Below are 15,828 nucleotides of genomic sequence, written 5' to 3'. Positions count from 1 at the left end.
CTAACAGGGCAATGCAGAGATGCTCAGTTCTCTACTGCATGTCCACCACAGCCCATTTGTGTGTCCACACTGACCGACCCCAGCCCAGGGCACAGCCCACCACGGGGCAGGAAAGAGCCAGACTGGTGAGGCAGCCAACTTTGAAGACAAGGGCCTCTGAAGGGCCAGGAGCATGGTGTGAAGATCCAGGAAAGAGCCTGGTCAGACAGCACCCGCTGGGCAGTGCTGTGGGACAGAGGTTAATGCACCTCTATCCACTCTTTGGGATGCGAGGTTCTCTGGGCATCAGAACTTCCTTCCATTGTTCCTATACAAGGCAGATAGCCAAGTCATTGTGTTTGTGGTGGTTTGAAGGTGAAGCTGTTACGGTCTGAAAGTCACCGCCAGGAGACCAGCACTCACACATGCAATCAGCAAGCGTGTTTTTATTTCGCCAAAGTAAGAATCCTGTACGCAGGGGGTCAGCCACTTTACAAAATGCCTGTCAGCAGCTCTCTCTTTTGTGTTTCCGTAAATTTCTATTTCTCCTCTCTTTCTCTCTCTCTCTCTCTCCCTCTCTCTCTCTCTCTCTTTCTCTTCTCCCGTGTGTGTGAGAGAGAGAGAAAGAGAGAGAGACAGAGAGAGAGACAGAGAGAGAGAGAGAGAGAGAGAGAGAGAGAGAGAGAGAGAGAGAGAAGGAGGAGGAGGAGGAGCAGAAGGAGGAGGAGAGAGAGCGCGCAAATTAGGGGAGAGATCAAGTTAGTTAAGTTTTTGAGAAGCACAGAATTTTCACACAGTGTCTTACTTTTCCTATTGCTAAAACATCTGACAAAAATAAGTGAAAAGGGTTTGTTTTGGCTCAGAGCTCCAGTCTGCCATGGCAGGGAGTCACAGAGCAGGGGCTGGGCTCACAGTGTGCCTACAGCCATGGGGGCAGCCAGCAGGCAAGAGTGATGACTGCCTGTGCCCAGCTCCTTCCTCCTTATGCAGTCCCAGGGTCTCCCCTCTCTTTACCTAACAGGATAATGTCCCACAGACACACCCAGGGGCTACCTCCTCCTCCTCCTCCTCCTCCTCCTCCTCCTCCTCCTCCTTCTTTCTTTTTCTTTTTGAGACATGGTTTTACTCTGTAGATTTCAATGTCACAACACTCCCTATGTAGCCCAGACTGGATATGAACTCACAGAGATCCACGTGCTTCTGCTCTGAGTGCTGGCATTAAAAAGGCCTGTGCCACCACACCAAACTTAAACAAATTAATTGTTGCTAGGATTTATCTCAGATGTAGGACACTGCCTAATAAGCTTGAAGTCCTGAGTTCAATCTTTTGTAGTACAAGTGAGAGAGAAAGAGAGAAAGAGACGGCAGAGGATTCACTTAAAATGTTTAAAATAAAGACAGGACTAGAAGGTACTTAATTTCGTAGAGTCTTACCTACCCAGGATGCGTAAACACATGGACTCAGTTCCCGTCACCACAGAAACTGGGTGTCTTACTCAATGTTCTATTGCTGTGGAGACCTCATGATCACAGCAACTCTTCTAAAAAAGAAAACAACATTTAATTGGTCCTTGCCTATAGTTTAAGAAGTGTAGCCCATCATTAGGGTGGGGAGCATGGCTGTATGCATACAGTCATGTTACTGAAGAAGTAGCTGAGTTCTACATCCTTGAAAACAGACTCTGGGCTTAGAATGGGCTTTTTGAAGACTCCAGGGCCATCCCAGGGCCACTCACTCCCTGAGGACTAAGCACTCAAATAGATGAGGCTCTGGGGCCCATTCTCCTCCACACCACCACACTGTGGATGCTGCCACAAGCCTTAAGCGCAGGATTCAGGAGGTAGGGGAGGAGGATTAGGAGTTCAAAGACACCCCCCACTCTATATGAAGTCAAAGGTCAGCCTGAGCTCCATGTGGCTAAATACATAAAGAGATAGGTGATAGGTACAGTCATAGATACATAGACAAATGATGTTTTAAATATTTGTAGAAATTATAAAATAAATATCTGACTCTATAGCCCAAGCTGACACAAATTCATAAGGAACTCCCTGCTTCTGCCAAATATGTGCCACTACATTGTCTTTCTTAAATACACTAGCATTTGTTTATTCTCTGACAAGTTCATACATATAAGCCATGGGTCTTGATAACATGCACTCCCAACTACCTCGTTGCCCCCCAGGCATTTCCAGCCTGCCCCCTTCCACCCTTCCCATCCTCTCCTTTTCCCTTTTGTGGATGAACTACAGTGCCCACTTCATGCTGCCTATTGCAATGTCGACCTCTATATACTGTTAAGCTTAGTTTTTCAGGGGTTAAGAGGTTTTTAGGTCAAGATAGATATTTCAGGTTGATAATGACAAGATATGATAGGTATTGATTTACATTGAGAATTTTAGACACACCCAGACAGGAAAGGTGTTTTCTTCAAGGCCGTCAAATACAAATAGCCAAAACACTAAGAATATAACATTTATATAATTCCTGATTATGTCATGTTTCTTCTTGCGATAGGTCATTTATTGTATATATGTGTATATACACATATATATTACACATATGTATATATGTGTGTGTGTGATAATATATTTTAAAAGTAAGAATTATTTTTAAAAAACCAAACAAACAACCAAAAACAAGATCGCATCAGTTTTTTTGTCTTGGTTTGGTTTGGTTTTTGGTTTTGTTTGTTTATTTGGTTGGTTGGTTGGTTTTGTTGTTGTTGTTTTGGTTTTTCGATTCAGGGTCTCTCTGTGTAGCCTTGGCTGTCCTAGACTCGCTTTGTAGACCAGGCTGGTCTGAAACTCACAGCGATCTGCCTTCCTCTGCCTCCCTAGTGCTGGGATTAAAGGCGTGCGCCACCACGCCCAGCTCAGTTTTCCCAGTAATTGGACAGCATATGCCTGCTAATGGTGTTGATCATGCAACTTATACAAATGATAGATCTGAGAGACTTTTAAATTTTTTTTAAAAATTTATTCACATAACATCCTGATTGTTATCCCCTCCTTCTTATGTTCCCATTCCCACCCTCCCTCTCTCTTCTGCCCTAATACCCTTGCCTACACCTCTGATGGTGGAGGTGGGGAGGGTCTCCTCACCCTCTGTCTAATCACAGTATATCAAGTCTCATCAGGTTTAGTGTGTATGGTTTTATATTGAGGTCTTTAATCCACTTGGACTTTAGTTTTGTGCAGGGTGATTAATCATGATCTATTTCAATTTTTCTACATGTAGACATCCAGTTAGACCAGCACCATTTGTTAATAGTGCTATCCTTTTTCCATTGTATAGACTTGACTCCTCTGTCAAAAATCAAGTGTCCATAGGTGTACGTGTTTATTTCTGAGTCATCGATTCTACTCCATTGGTCAGCGAGCCTATTTCTTTGCCAGCCCCGTGCAGTTTTTATTACTGTTGCTCTACAGTGCAGCTTGAAATCAGGGATGGAGATTCCTCCAGAGGATCTTTCATTGTAAGGGTTGTTTTAGCTATTCTGGGTTTTTTGTTTTTCCATAGGAAGTTGAAAATTGGTCTTTCAAGGTCTGTAGTTCTTAGGTGTTTTAGAAAGGCTGTTATTTCCTACACAATGCACTCCCCCTGTTTTAAGTAAATATTAAGTAACTGGACTATCTAAAATAAGTTACTTCCCAAGACTGGAAAGGTTGAGTAACAGCTGTGCTAGAGGCTGATCAAAACCTACAATGGTTAAAGTTGTGGATAGAGGAAGCCAGGAGTATCGAACAATAAAATAGAGCAAGAGGAGTGAATATTGTTAAAGAGCAAATGCTTAGTCAAGGTGGGTTGGGCGGGGGGGGATGCTGCTGGTTCTTCCTGTTGCATTTTCTATTGCAGCATTGCGGCATTGCTGGTTGCTGATATTTTGACAATGGAAATTGGACTTGCCCCCAAGGAACTTGACACCCCTAATCAACAGAATGTAGTCTAATGAGGTCTACACTCACTTTCCCCCTCTAACCTCTCTTGCCAACAGTTCAGGCTCTAAGATCAAGAATTATTAAGCGAAATCTCAAAACACTGAAAAGCTTCTGTAAGGAAAAAGACACTGTCAACAGAACAAAATGGCAGCTTACAGATTAGGAAAAGACCTTCACCAACCCTACATCTGCCAAAGGGCTAATATCCAAAACATATAAGGAACTCAAGAAGTTAAACACCAACAAACCAAATAATCCAATTAAAACTGGGGCACAGAGTTTACAAAGAATTCTCAACAGAGGAATCTAGAATGAGTGAGAAGCACACAATGTCATTAGTCATCAGGGAAATGTAAATCAAAATGACTCAGCAAAGATCAACACCTCAACTGACAGCATATGCTGTGGAGGATATGGGGAAAGGGAAGCCCAAAGGACATTTGCTGGACTATGTTCACAGCAGCTTTCTTCATAATAGGCAGAAACTGGAAACAGCCTAGATGGTTCTCAACTAAAGAATGGATATAGGCAATGTGGTACAGTTATACAGTGAAATACTACTCAGCTAATAAAAACAAGCAAATCATGAAATTTTCAGGCAAATAGATGGAATGAGAAAGGATCATCCTGAGTGAGGAAACCCAGACCCAGAAAGATACACATGGTATATACTCACTTATAAATGGGCATTAGCAGTATAGTACAGGATAAACAGACTACAGATCATGGACCCAAAGAAGCTAAGTAACAAGGAGGGCCCAAGGGAGGTGCTCCTGGAATCTCACTCCGATGGGGAAATAGAACAGACAGTGGAAGAGGAAGCAGGGAGGGAGCTGGATAGGAGAGGGGGTGGGGAGTGATACGAGGAGGGGGTGCAGATGTGCGGAGAGCGGGGGGCGGTCAGTTTGAGGACCTGGAGAGAAAGGGGAAACTGAAGGCAGGGGCATCACTGAGACAAGCGAGTCCTGCAACTGGGTAGGCGACAGGGAGGACATGGGGCTGTCTCTAGCTGAGCCTCCTAGCAGCAGGGGACAGGAGACTGAGGAGGCCACCTTCTGGTCAGGCAGGACCTATAGTAGTGGGAGGGGAACACCAATCTACCTATAAAAACTTTCTAACCAAAATTTACCCTGCCTACAAGATGTGCAGAAATAAAGGTAGAGTTGAAACTGAGAGAGTGGCCAACCAATGCCTGGCCCAAGCTGAGACCCACCCGTGGGAGGGAGCCAACCCGCGACACCATTAACGACACCCTGATAGCTTTACAGACAGCCCCTTAACTCCGCCAACAGCTGATCTGATCAGATGCTGAGACTCACAGCCAAACATTATGCAGAGTTCAGGGAGTCCTGTGGAAGAGTGGGAGGGAAGGATAGAAGGACCCAGAGGGGACCAGAACGCTGCAAGAAGACCAACAGAGTCAAGTAACCTAGACCCACAGGGACTTACTCTCTGTCTGATCCCAGCATATCACCCTTTTCCTCTGTGTGCCCGCAAGGCCCCCTCACCAAGGGTCAGTGATCAAATCACTGGTACCGCGCCAAAGGTTACGTCAGAGGCAGTCACCCCCTCCCCCCAACACACACATGGAGAATGAGCTGTCCATCAACCACCTCTAAATAGGGAGTCTAGGTTCACTGTATGCATTGACCTCGGTTAGTGCATCAGCTTGTGAGGCCCCCCTGGGTACAGATCTGCTGGCTTTGGTGGTCTCTCTGTGGAGCTGCTGACTGCGGCAGGTCCTTCCATCACACTCCTCCTTTACATACAACTCTCAGCTCTCCCTGCAGAGCAGAGTCTGGCTGCAAGTCCTAGTATCTGTCCCAAAGCACCACTGGGTAGAGTTTCTCAGAAGACCTCTATATTAGGCTAATATCCACTTCAAAGTGAATATATACCCCGCGTGTCTTCCTGGGTCTGGGTCACCTCACTCAGGATGGTGTTTTCTAGTTTCATCACTTTGTCTGCAAGTTTCAAGATTTTCTTGTTTTTTTTTGATGGCTGTATAGTATTCCATTGTGTAAATGTACCACAGTTTCTTTATGCATTCTTTGGTTGAGGGATATCTAGGTTGTTTCCAGATCCTGGCTATTATGATTAAAGCTGCTATGAACATAACTGAGCAAATGGCCTTGTTATATAGTGGAGCATCTTTCTAGCATATGCCCAGGAGTGGTATAGCTGGGTTCTGAGGTAGCACTATTCCAAGTTTTCTGAGAAAGCACTGAATTGATTTCCAAACTGGTTGTACAAGTTTACTGTCCCACCAACAATGGAGGAGTGTTCCCCTGTCTCCACAACTTCTCCACCATGTGTTATCACTTGAGTTCTTGATCTTAGTGTAAGATGACATCTCAGAGTCGTTTTGATTTGAATTTCCTTGATGGCTAAGGACACTGATCATTTATTTTAAGTGTTTCTCAGCCACTCAATGTTCCTCTGTGGAGAATTCTCTGTTTAGCTCTGTACCCTGTATTTTAATTGGATCATTTGGTTTTGAGGTGATTAATTTCCTGAGTTCTTTATCTAATTTGGATATTAGCCCTTTGTTGAGTGGAGGGCTGGTGAAGATCTTTTCCCAGTCCCAAAGCTGTCATCCTATTCTGTTGACAGTGTGTTTTGTCTTACAGAAGCTTTTCCCTTTCATGAGGTCCCATTTATTAATCGTTGACGTTAGAGCCTGAGTTAGTTAGTAGTCTTCTATTCAGGATCTTGTCTCCTGCACCAATAAATTCAAGGCTCTTACCCACTTTTTCTTCCAACAAGTTTAGTATGTCTGGTTTTATGTTGGTCTTTAATCCACTTGGACTTTTGTTTTGTGCAGGGTGACTAACCTTGGTCTATTTCAATTTTTCTATATGTAAACATCCAATTAGACTATCACCATTTGTTGAAGGTGCTATCTTCGTTCCATTGTATGATTTTGGCTTCTTGGTCAGAAATCAACTGTCCATAAGTGTGCAGGTTTATTTCTAGTACTTCAATTATATTCCATTGGCCAACCAGCCTATTTCTATACCAGCACCATGCTGTTTTTATTACTGTTGCTGTATAGTACAGCTTCAGATCAGGGATGGAGGTACATCCAGAACATCTTTTATTGTACAGGATTGTTTTAGCTATTCTGGTTTTTTTCCTCCCATATGAAGTTGAGAATTGGTCTTTCAAGGTCTGTACTTCTTAGGTGTTTTAGAAAGGCTGTTATTTCTTACACAATGCACTCCCCCTGTTTTAAATGAATACTAAGTAATTGGACTACCTAAAATAAGTTATTCCCCAAGACTGGAATGATCTGGTAACAGCTGCGCTCAAGGCTGGTCTAGAGCTGCAATGGTTAAAGTTGTGGATGGAGGAAGCAGAGAGTATTGGACTATGAAATAGAGCAAGGGGCGTGAATATTGTTAAAGAACAAATGCTTAGTCAAGGGGGGGGGTTAAGCTGCTGGTTCTTCCTGCTGCATTTGTTATGGTGGTCTTGTTGTATTGCTCCATTGCTGGTTCCTGGATTTCTGGCTGCTGGTATTGTGACAATGAAAATTAGGCTTGCCCCCAAGAACTTGACACCCCTAATCAACAGGATGTAGTCTAATGATGCCCACACCTCTTTTTCTCTCTAACCTTTATGCCTACCTACTGTTCAGGGGTTGGAACAGATTGGGGTGGAGAAGGGAGGTAGATATGGACACCCATATAAAGCATCCAAAAGGCCTGGCTGCGTGCCATTGTTCCTTGCTTCATATGGGCCTTGTTTTACCCTATGACTTTCAGTATTGGTTGCCTCTTGAATTTCTGGAGACAAGATAGGCTATAAAATAAATCCAGCTACATATGAAGCAGAGAGAGCAGTTTGCACAGAAGATATTGTTAGGAACACAGTTGAGTCAGGAGACGCTGAGCTGAGCAGCTAGGCTAGAACAATCGTTACAGTTTGGAACTGCGAGTGTTGGGGAAACTGGAAGAAGGACTTGTTGAAGCAGACTGCTCAGGGTCTGAGGGATGAACAGTTTGGAGAAACATTTGAGAGCAGGCCTGGAAACTGGGACAGGGCTGGCAGGGAGTTAAATGGGCCTGATTACTGTCCTAAAATAGCTAACCGTTTTTACAGGTGCCACCCAATGTGGGGCGAGGCAGAATCAGAGGTTTGATTTCAAGCACTGGAGAGCAAAACAGAGGAGAATGAGAGATGGATACATTAACTCAGAAAGCCAGCCGGGTGTTGGCTCAGGCTGTTGATGGGACATGTCATGCATTGTTTTTAATAGCAATCGTATTCATTTTCCTCATTTTGGGCTATTTTATTTATTTATTTTTTTAAGGTTAAAAGACTGGCCCAGGAACTAGAAAAAATACAAATGGAAATGGAGAAACATGGGATTAAAAAAAAAAAGAAATGAAGAAAGAAAGAAGTGGGGGAAATGCAAGAACAAGACGGTTCATTCCTCTCTCTCCTTTCTGAAAAAGTAACAGAGCTGGCTGTGAAGACAGAGACAGTGAGAGTATAGGTAGACACATGTGAAAAACATTAAACACAAGAAAATGTAGAAAATTTGGTTCATTCTCAGTAACTGAACCAGAAATAAGGAGTATCTCCCAGGTAGTAAGAGGAAAAGGAACTGTGTGAGAGGGGCAGACAAGTCAAAGAAATGGAAACGCAGGAGTGTTGTCGGATGCGACAATCCTTTTCAGGGGACAGGGTTTAATCCACAGCACCTTATGAGGACAGGCACTCCTGGGTCACAAAGTCACCAACAGCATTCTCAGTAGTTATACAGCATATGTCAGGTGATGGGGATAAGCCACAAGGTTATGACCACATAGGATGACGTCCTATAGAAATGACAGATCCAAGGTGTTCTAAAGAGGCAATGATATCGTATGGGATGCACTGGCTCCACATGAAACAAACTCTAAATAAATGGGCTACTCAAAAAAAAAAAGTATTCCACAAAACTGGAAGGGATTGGTAACAGCTGGTCTGGAAGCTGGATCTCAATTGCAATGGTTGTCATGATGAAAAGAAGCTAAGAGGGGCTGGAGAGATGGCTCAGAGGTTAAGGGCACTGACTGCTCTTCCAGAGGTCCTGAGTTCAATTCCCAGCAACCACATGGTGGCTCACAACCATCTATGATGGGATCTGATGTCCTCTTCTGACCTGCAGGTATACGTGCAGGCAGGGCAGTGTATAAGTAATAATAAGTAAATAAATCTTTAAAAAAGAAAGAAAAGAAAAGAAGCTAAGAATTCGGGACTTCACAATAGGGTGAAGGGATTAATATAGTGAGGAACCAGTAGATAGTTAAATGTTGGTACGCTAATATGCAACAACAGGTTCAATTTGAAGACTCAATCATAGAACAATGTCATTTAGAAGCTCTAAGAGCTTGGGACAGAGTTGAGAACCCAGGACAGAAGTCCACATCAAAAATTAAAAGTCTCAGGGTACACCTTTACTGATTATTTTTTTCAAAAATTAGTTTCATCTATGAACAAGACCATATCAGACCTTGATATGGCACAAGTGCTAAATGAGACGATGTTGGCATTTGAATTTGCAACTAAAAAAGGCAAAATGGTTATTACGCCAATAAAGATGGGGGCAAGCAACTATGGAAGAGTGAATCAGGAACACAACCAATATAGGTCCTAGCATGTAAAATACCACAGTAATTGGGCAAGCTATAGCTACAGATTTTAGATCTCAAAATGCATGGTGTTTTAACTGTGGAAGATATGATCATTTGCAAAGAGGCTGTGACCAAGCCACTCAAGGTCTCAGATCTCAAAATACTTTGTGCTTTAATTATGGGAAATATAGCCATCTGCAAAGAAATTTTGAGCAAGGCATCTCTACAGGCAATGTTTTTTATAAATATAAACCAGAAAGAAGGCCTAGGCTTCTAGGGGTGCACAGGCAACATGGCAAGGGCTGCCATTGGACCAATGAGTATAGGTCCAAGAGAGATATCCAACACAATCTCTTGCCACCAGGAACCCAAATGGGAGGTGTAGCTTGAGGACCCACAGGAAAAGAAAGAAGAAAAGAAAAGAAAGAAAGAAAGAAAGAAAGAAAGAAAGAAAGAAAAACTACAAGCCATTTGGCTCTTGTTAGGCAGGAAATAACAAGCTGGCAGAATATTCCCAACAAAGCATTGCAGATCTAATGCATGCTATTGCAGGCAGTGCTGCTCTAAACTTAGCCATGCATACACAGCTTACATTGTCCCCAACAGTTCAATGTTATAAAATAACTACTGTAGTTTATGGTCCTTTGCCTTTGGGACAGTAGGGATTATTGTAAAAAGGATGGATGATTCTCTCTATATTAAACAATGCAGTAAATCATTAAGACAACATTTTTCTATAACCAGAGAGTTCACCAATGGTTGACATAGAAAGACTATGGTTTATTAAGCTGTAAGTACTATGCTGGGGAGATTATGAGCTACTTCAGTCCCAGCTCCTTTAAAACCCTCATAAACACCAAACACTTGCCAATCTGATGACTTCTGGGGCTGCTTCTGTTTCATCAGGCTGTTCCTACAGCCACGTGACCAGAACCATCTTCTTTCTCAGCCATGGGGCCAGCTATCTTCCCAGCATCCACAAACACATCTGTCTTCCCTTCAGTGACTGTCTCCTAGGGAAAAGGCTTTTCCCTTTTCCCTTCCCAGAGTTCCTTTCTGACTACCAGGAAGTCCTGCCTTCCACTTCCTGTCCTTCTGCCCAGCTGATTGGCCAATCAGCTCTTTATGGACAGCTGCTGCATCCACACAGGGCATTCCTCCACAAGGAATGGTCTTGGGAAGAAGCAGTTTGACTCCCCAAGGAGTCCATTGTTCATCCAGGAATTAGAGAGGAAGGTTTCAAGGGAGAAATTGAAATGATGACTTATGTGAAAAGAGATAATGCAATTTAACCTAGGTGAAAGGATTTCTCACCTATCACTGTTTCCCTGCCTCAAAGGCAATGCTACTGCAGTAGAAAGATCAGGAGGGTTTGGAGATACAGGAAAACGTGTATTTTGACAAACAGTTGTTAATTATCTGAGACAAAAGGTAAAGTTGTAACTGAATGACACTGAAATAGAAGATTTGGTGGATACAGAAGCTGATGAAAGTATTATTTTGCAAACATCTTGGAATTCAGAATGGCCATGTCCAAAGTTTTATACCCAGTTTCTAACAATCGGAAAGTTATCTCAGATAAAACAAAGTGTACAATAGGCTAAATATGTGTGACCAGAATGTCACATAGGACAGTTAAGGCTGTATGTCGCTGACATACACATAAATTTTTAGATGAGATTTATTACAACAATGAGGAAGTAAATAGTACCTCAAAATCAGAGGCAATCCCTAATATCAGGGGGCAAACATGAGAACTTTCTGGGTAAATTATTGAAAATTGTCATCAGGGACATCCATTGGTATTAGAGTACAAGAGGAGCTGCACAAACCACTCAGATTCTAGTCTCTATCAGATATGGATGGTGTATTGAGTGAACACACACACACACACACACACACACACACACACCAAGACAAGGCTGATTGTTATCAGGGCCACAGAAAGGACTTGGGAGCTTAGCAGTGACCTTGTCCTGTTTTCTGGAGTCAGTTTATATCGGGGAAAAAAAAACATCATTAGCTCATACCTCTCGGCCATATTCTCCATGATTGGGACAAATTTATCCACTAGCCACAAAAGAACTTAAGGTGGCCCTGTTAAATGTTAAAGAGACTGTACTACCATTCTTCAGCCAGGTCTCTGCCTACTTCTGTGAATGACATTCCAGACATTGAGGCACATACCTTTAATATCAGTATTTTAAGCATCATAAGCAAGCCCTCTCCAAATTGTGTTACATCTTCAGCCTCAAAATTGTCTTCCTCCTGCAACTGGCGTCACCACTGGAAGAGGGTGAAGAAGACAAACGTGAATTGCTTAAGACACTGTGCTGCTGTTTGCCCCCTACGGAGAGAAGTCATGCCTCTTCTAAGAATGGGACTCCAGAGGAAAAAGATCGTGGAGTCACCCACAGAACCAGGTGGGTGCCTTCATTCACTTTATGTTCTCCATACTTTTTCCCCCCTGGCCTCTGGGACACATGAAGACTGTGCCCACTTGTCACTAAATCATTGGTCATTCAGAAAGACCAATCCCATAGAAACTCATCAAGTGTGACCTCAGGCTTGTTGAACAGAAAGTGGACAGCACAGATGCTGACCAAAGCAGGGAGAGGAGGAGGCGGGGACATGGCCACAGGAAGCAAAGGTTCCTTGGAGAGGCGGTGGGGTGCTGCAGGGCCAGTGCAGTAAGTCCTGTGTGTTTCAAAGTCACTAAGAGTCTCCTACCCATGTCTTTCTGCTTTGAAGTCCTGAAGAGGACAAGCCCCAGCTCCATGGCTTGTGAGCCATGGGTTGGGGATCGGCCTGGCTGAGATTCGGAACGCCCTGCGGGGAAGCCAGGCCAGATGTCCAGGAGCCAGTGTGCTCAGGGATCCCGGATGCACAGGGAGAGCTGTCCACCCCAGCGCAGATCTCTGCAGGTAAAATCCCCAGCAGCAGGAGTTGGATTTCCACTGGGTCTTGCCCAGAGAGGAGGATGGGGTGCAGAGGTACCCTAAAGCTGTATGTGCAACATTACCCCTTGCCTTGTCCCTGACTCTTTGTAAACATCAGGGATTTCCCTAGGGTAGTGACTTGTCCTTTGCTCCCTGTTTCTTGGCAGGAAACATGATCTTTTCCACCAGGTGAGACTTCTCTCCCCACACAGGTAGTTCCTAGTCAGCCTGTCCCACCTGCCCAAGATGGGTTTCCAGGTTGAGGATGAGGCCTACCAGGGCCCCTATGGGACTCCTTTAGAGGGCAGCCTCATCCTGTCCTTTAGCCAGAGACTCCCACACACCCCTAAGTCATTACAGGTTTCATTGAGTCCTCGGACCCGACTCAGAAGGAAGCTTGGGAAATTCACAGCTGTGGAGTGACATCAAGGGCACTTGTGCCCTCTCTTGCCATCAAGTCTGTCCTCCAGTTCCTCACATCCTGCCTCTCTGTGCTTGCTCCTTCAGGACCACCAGTCACACTGGAAGCTCCATCCCACACTCACCAACACGTGCCACAGCATGAAGCTGTGGGAGAGGTTGTCACCAGGGTTGAACTGAGACCCTTGTGACGGAGCAGGACCCTGCTGTGAGCCCTGCCTCACACCAGCTTCAGGGCTCCACCTGGAGCCTGCAATCAGCTGGACAAATGCACAAAGTTGCTTGAATTTCTTGAGACTTTGCATATGATGCACAGGTAAGCAACCTTGCACAGCCTTTGAGAGAGCTCTGGAAAGCCTTCCCTCTCTTTCCCACTGTCATATTGGCCAGATTTTATCCTCTGTGTCTTTCTCCCTAGACTGTGTGGGTATCCGTCACGATGTGAGTGACAAAGAATTCTGTGTAACTGACATGGATGGGACATCTGTCAAGGTGTCACTTCTATTTTCCACAGAGGACAACAAGGGTCCTGGCATAGTTGCCCTATGGGGATTTCTACATTCAACAACATGTCCAGATAGTGTTCTAATACTGTGAAACACAACCATGTTTCTAAGCTGCTCTGTCCTCTGAGCAATGCAAAGCTCACAGGATGGATATTTTACTTGCCTATTTGGAAAAGAGAGGAGTATTTTACTCCATTCTGGGGTGGGGATTGCACCCCAGGGTCCCATGCTCTATACCTCACCATGCACACCTATGAGAAGTCCAATCCACAGGATTCCGTGCTGGCCTCAGCTGAGATTCTCACCCTTAACCCAGGAGGATTTCTAAGAGACTCCTCCAGCCTGGAAGGAGAGCTGGCCAGGCATCTCGATCCCTTTAAACACAGCTGGTTGTCCTTGAGTCCAACTGGACACTGAGCACAGACTGAGACCTTGAGTCAAGTTGGACTCTTCAAGGTTTTTCCTGTCTCTGCCATACACACACAGTGATCTGATATCTATCTGCCCTTGGTTCAAACTGGACCCTCTAGAAATTTACATGCTCTGGCCTTAATGAGGGTCCTTAAGGGAAGACTGGGTAGGCCGACTTTTACAGACTTTCACCTTCATGGGGGTCCTTAAGGGGGTTGGTTCCTTCAACATTTCACATGAACCCTAACACTATGTAATAATTTTTGGCTTATAGAACCTAGCTCATCTGTACTCAAGGAAATCAGTTCCCCCTTTTAAAAAACAGACTCAGATTAATAAGAATAAAATGGTAGCTTCTGAGTGACTGGGATGTAATGACAAAATGTTCTGTTTCCCAGGGCACTCGAGGACAAATGACTGACATGTTTTCTCCATAACATATTCATCCAGTTTCTCACCAGACAGAAAAGTAGGACTCCGGAAGGCAGTGAGTTGGTATGTTCAAAATGATAGAGGGGAAAAAAATTATCAGTGGTCTTCCTGGACTCCTCAGGAAGGAGGAGGCACATGTGGTTTCTTCAGTGAAACCTGCTGCTCTGGGCCAACATTTTAGAGAAAGTAGAGGAAAAACTCTCACACCAAACAGCAACCAAAATAGTAGGGTATAAATGAAATTTCAGTGCAGATCTCCTGCTAAGTGGCTTTTCTGGATGTGTTCAGACAACGTTAGCTTCCAGAGCCCTTCCATGATTTTACCTCTATTTTGTGTCTCCAGTCCCTGTGGATTTTAAATCCTGGTACAGTTGGTGCTTTCCTAGTCTCAAGCCCCTAAGATGCTCATGGTGCTGCCTCGGAAATAGCAGCCTTTGCCATCCACATCGATGCCATCTCCCACTAATAGGGCTCTCCTTGTTGTCACCATCTGACCCTCAGCTCCTCACAGCCACTTCCCCTCCCCTAGGACTGTGACAGAAGGGGACTTCCTCCCCCACCATACGATCACAGCCTATCAGGGGTCATCTGGGTAGCCTGCTTGACCTGCAACCCTTGTCAGTGCTTTGACCCTGCTTAGCCCTCACGGGTGATGTGGACACCGTTCTGGGATGGACAGCTGTGCTGAGCTGTTCTAGTGTGGGAACAAGGCTGGTTCGATCTCAAGGCAGGCTGAACTCACAGCAAAACCTGGCTGGTCAATAGGACGAGAAGGGGTTAATATTAACAAGCCCTGGCCTCAGTTTGCCTAGGGTGGTAGCACCACTGTGGGTAATTAGACCCTTAGGAAACACCTGTCTTTCTTGTGATAGCCAAGGGGAGGGCCACTCACTTACCTGAAACAGGTGGGTGATCTTTTCTTATTTTAATGTGACCAACACCGTGACCAAAACTAACTTGGGAAGGAAAGGCTTTATTTCCATCTGTGCTTTAGGACCTGTAAAAGATGGGTGACAAGGCACAATCCTGGAGGCAGAAACTGAAGCAGAGACCACAGATTAAGGCTGCTCACTTTCTCATTCTCTCTGGCTTTCTACCTTTCCTCATACAATGAGACCACTTGCCCAGGGATTGTATTACCCACAGTAATAAGGCCAGTCCCTCCTATACCAATTAGCAGTTAAGAAAGTGCCCTATAGGCATGCCTGCAGGCCAATCTGGGAAAGGAACCTCTTTGATTGAGGTATGTCTACTTAATAACTGATGCTACAATGGCAAGGCTTTCTTTATTTTTGAGGCAAGATCTTTTGGAGCTGAGGCTGGCCTCAAATTCAATACTTGACTAAGGATGACCTTGAACTTCTGACCTTCCTGTTCCTGCTTCTCAAATGTTGGAGTTAGAGGCGTGTGCCACCAAGTCTGGCTTAGAAATGTTCCTTCATTTTCACAGATACATACACACATGTGTATATGTGTGTGTGCATATATATGTATATATATACATGTATATATGTATATGTGTGTATATATTATATATATATATAATGTAAATTCCCATGGTGTATGTAACTGTCC

At 44.3% G+C, this 15,828-nt stretch overlaps 1 long non-coding RNA gene across 1 annotated transcript in view; it reads right to left on the bottom strand.

Annotated features, from left to right (window-relative positions):
• LOC311587927 overlaps positions 1-10,810 on the bottom strand; it is an 85,673-nt gene extending 74,863 nt beyond the window's left edge. The window contains exon 1 of the long non-coding RNA XR_014776015.1: positions 10,414-10,810. This is a non-coding gene — a long non-coding RNA (uncharacterized lncRNA). The remainder of the gene's footprint in view (positions 1-10,413) is intronic.
• Positions 10,811-15,828: the final 5,018 nt, after the last annotated feature.

The sequence above is a fragment of the Acomys minous genome, assembly GCF_964271855.1.
Source record: "Acomys minous genome assembly, chromosome: 17".
NCBI lineage: Eukaryota > Metazoa > Chordata > Mammalia > Rodentia > Muridae > Acomys > Acomys minous.
Note: the sequence above shows the minus strand (reverse complement) of the source record. Positions and strands in the feature narration are given on the sequence as shown.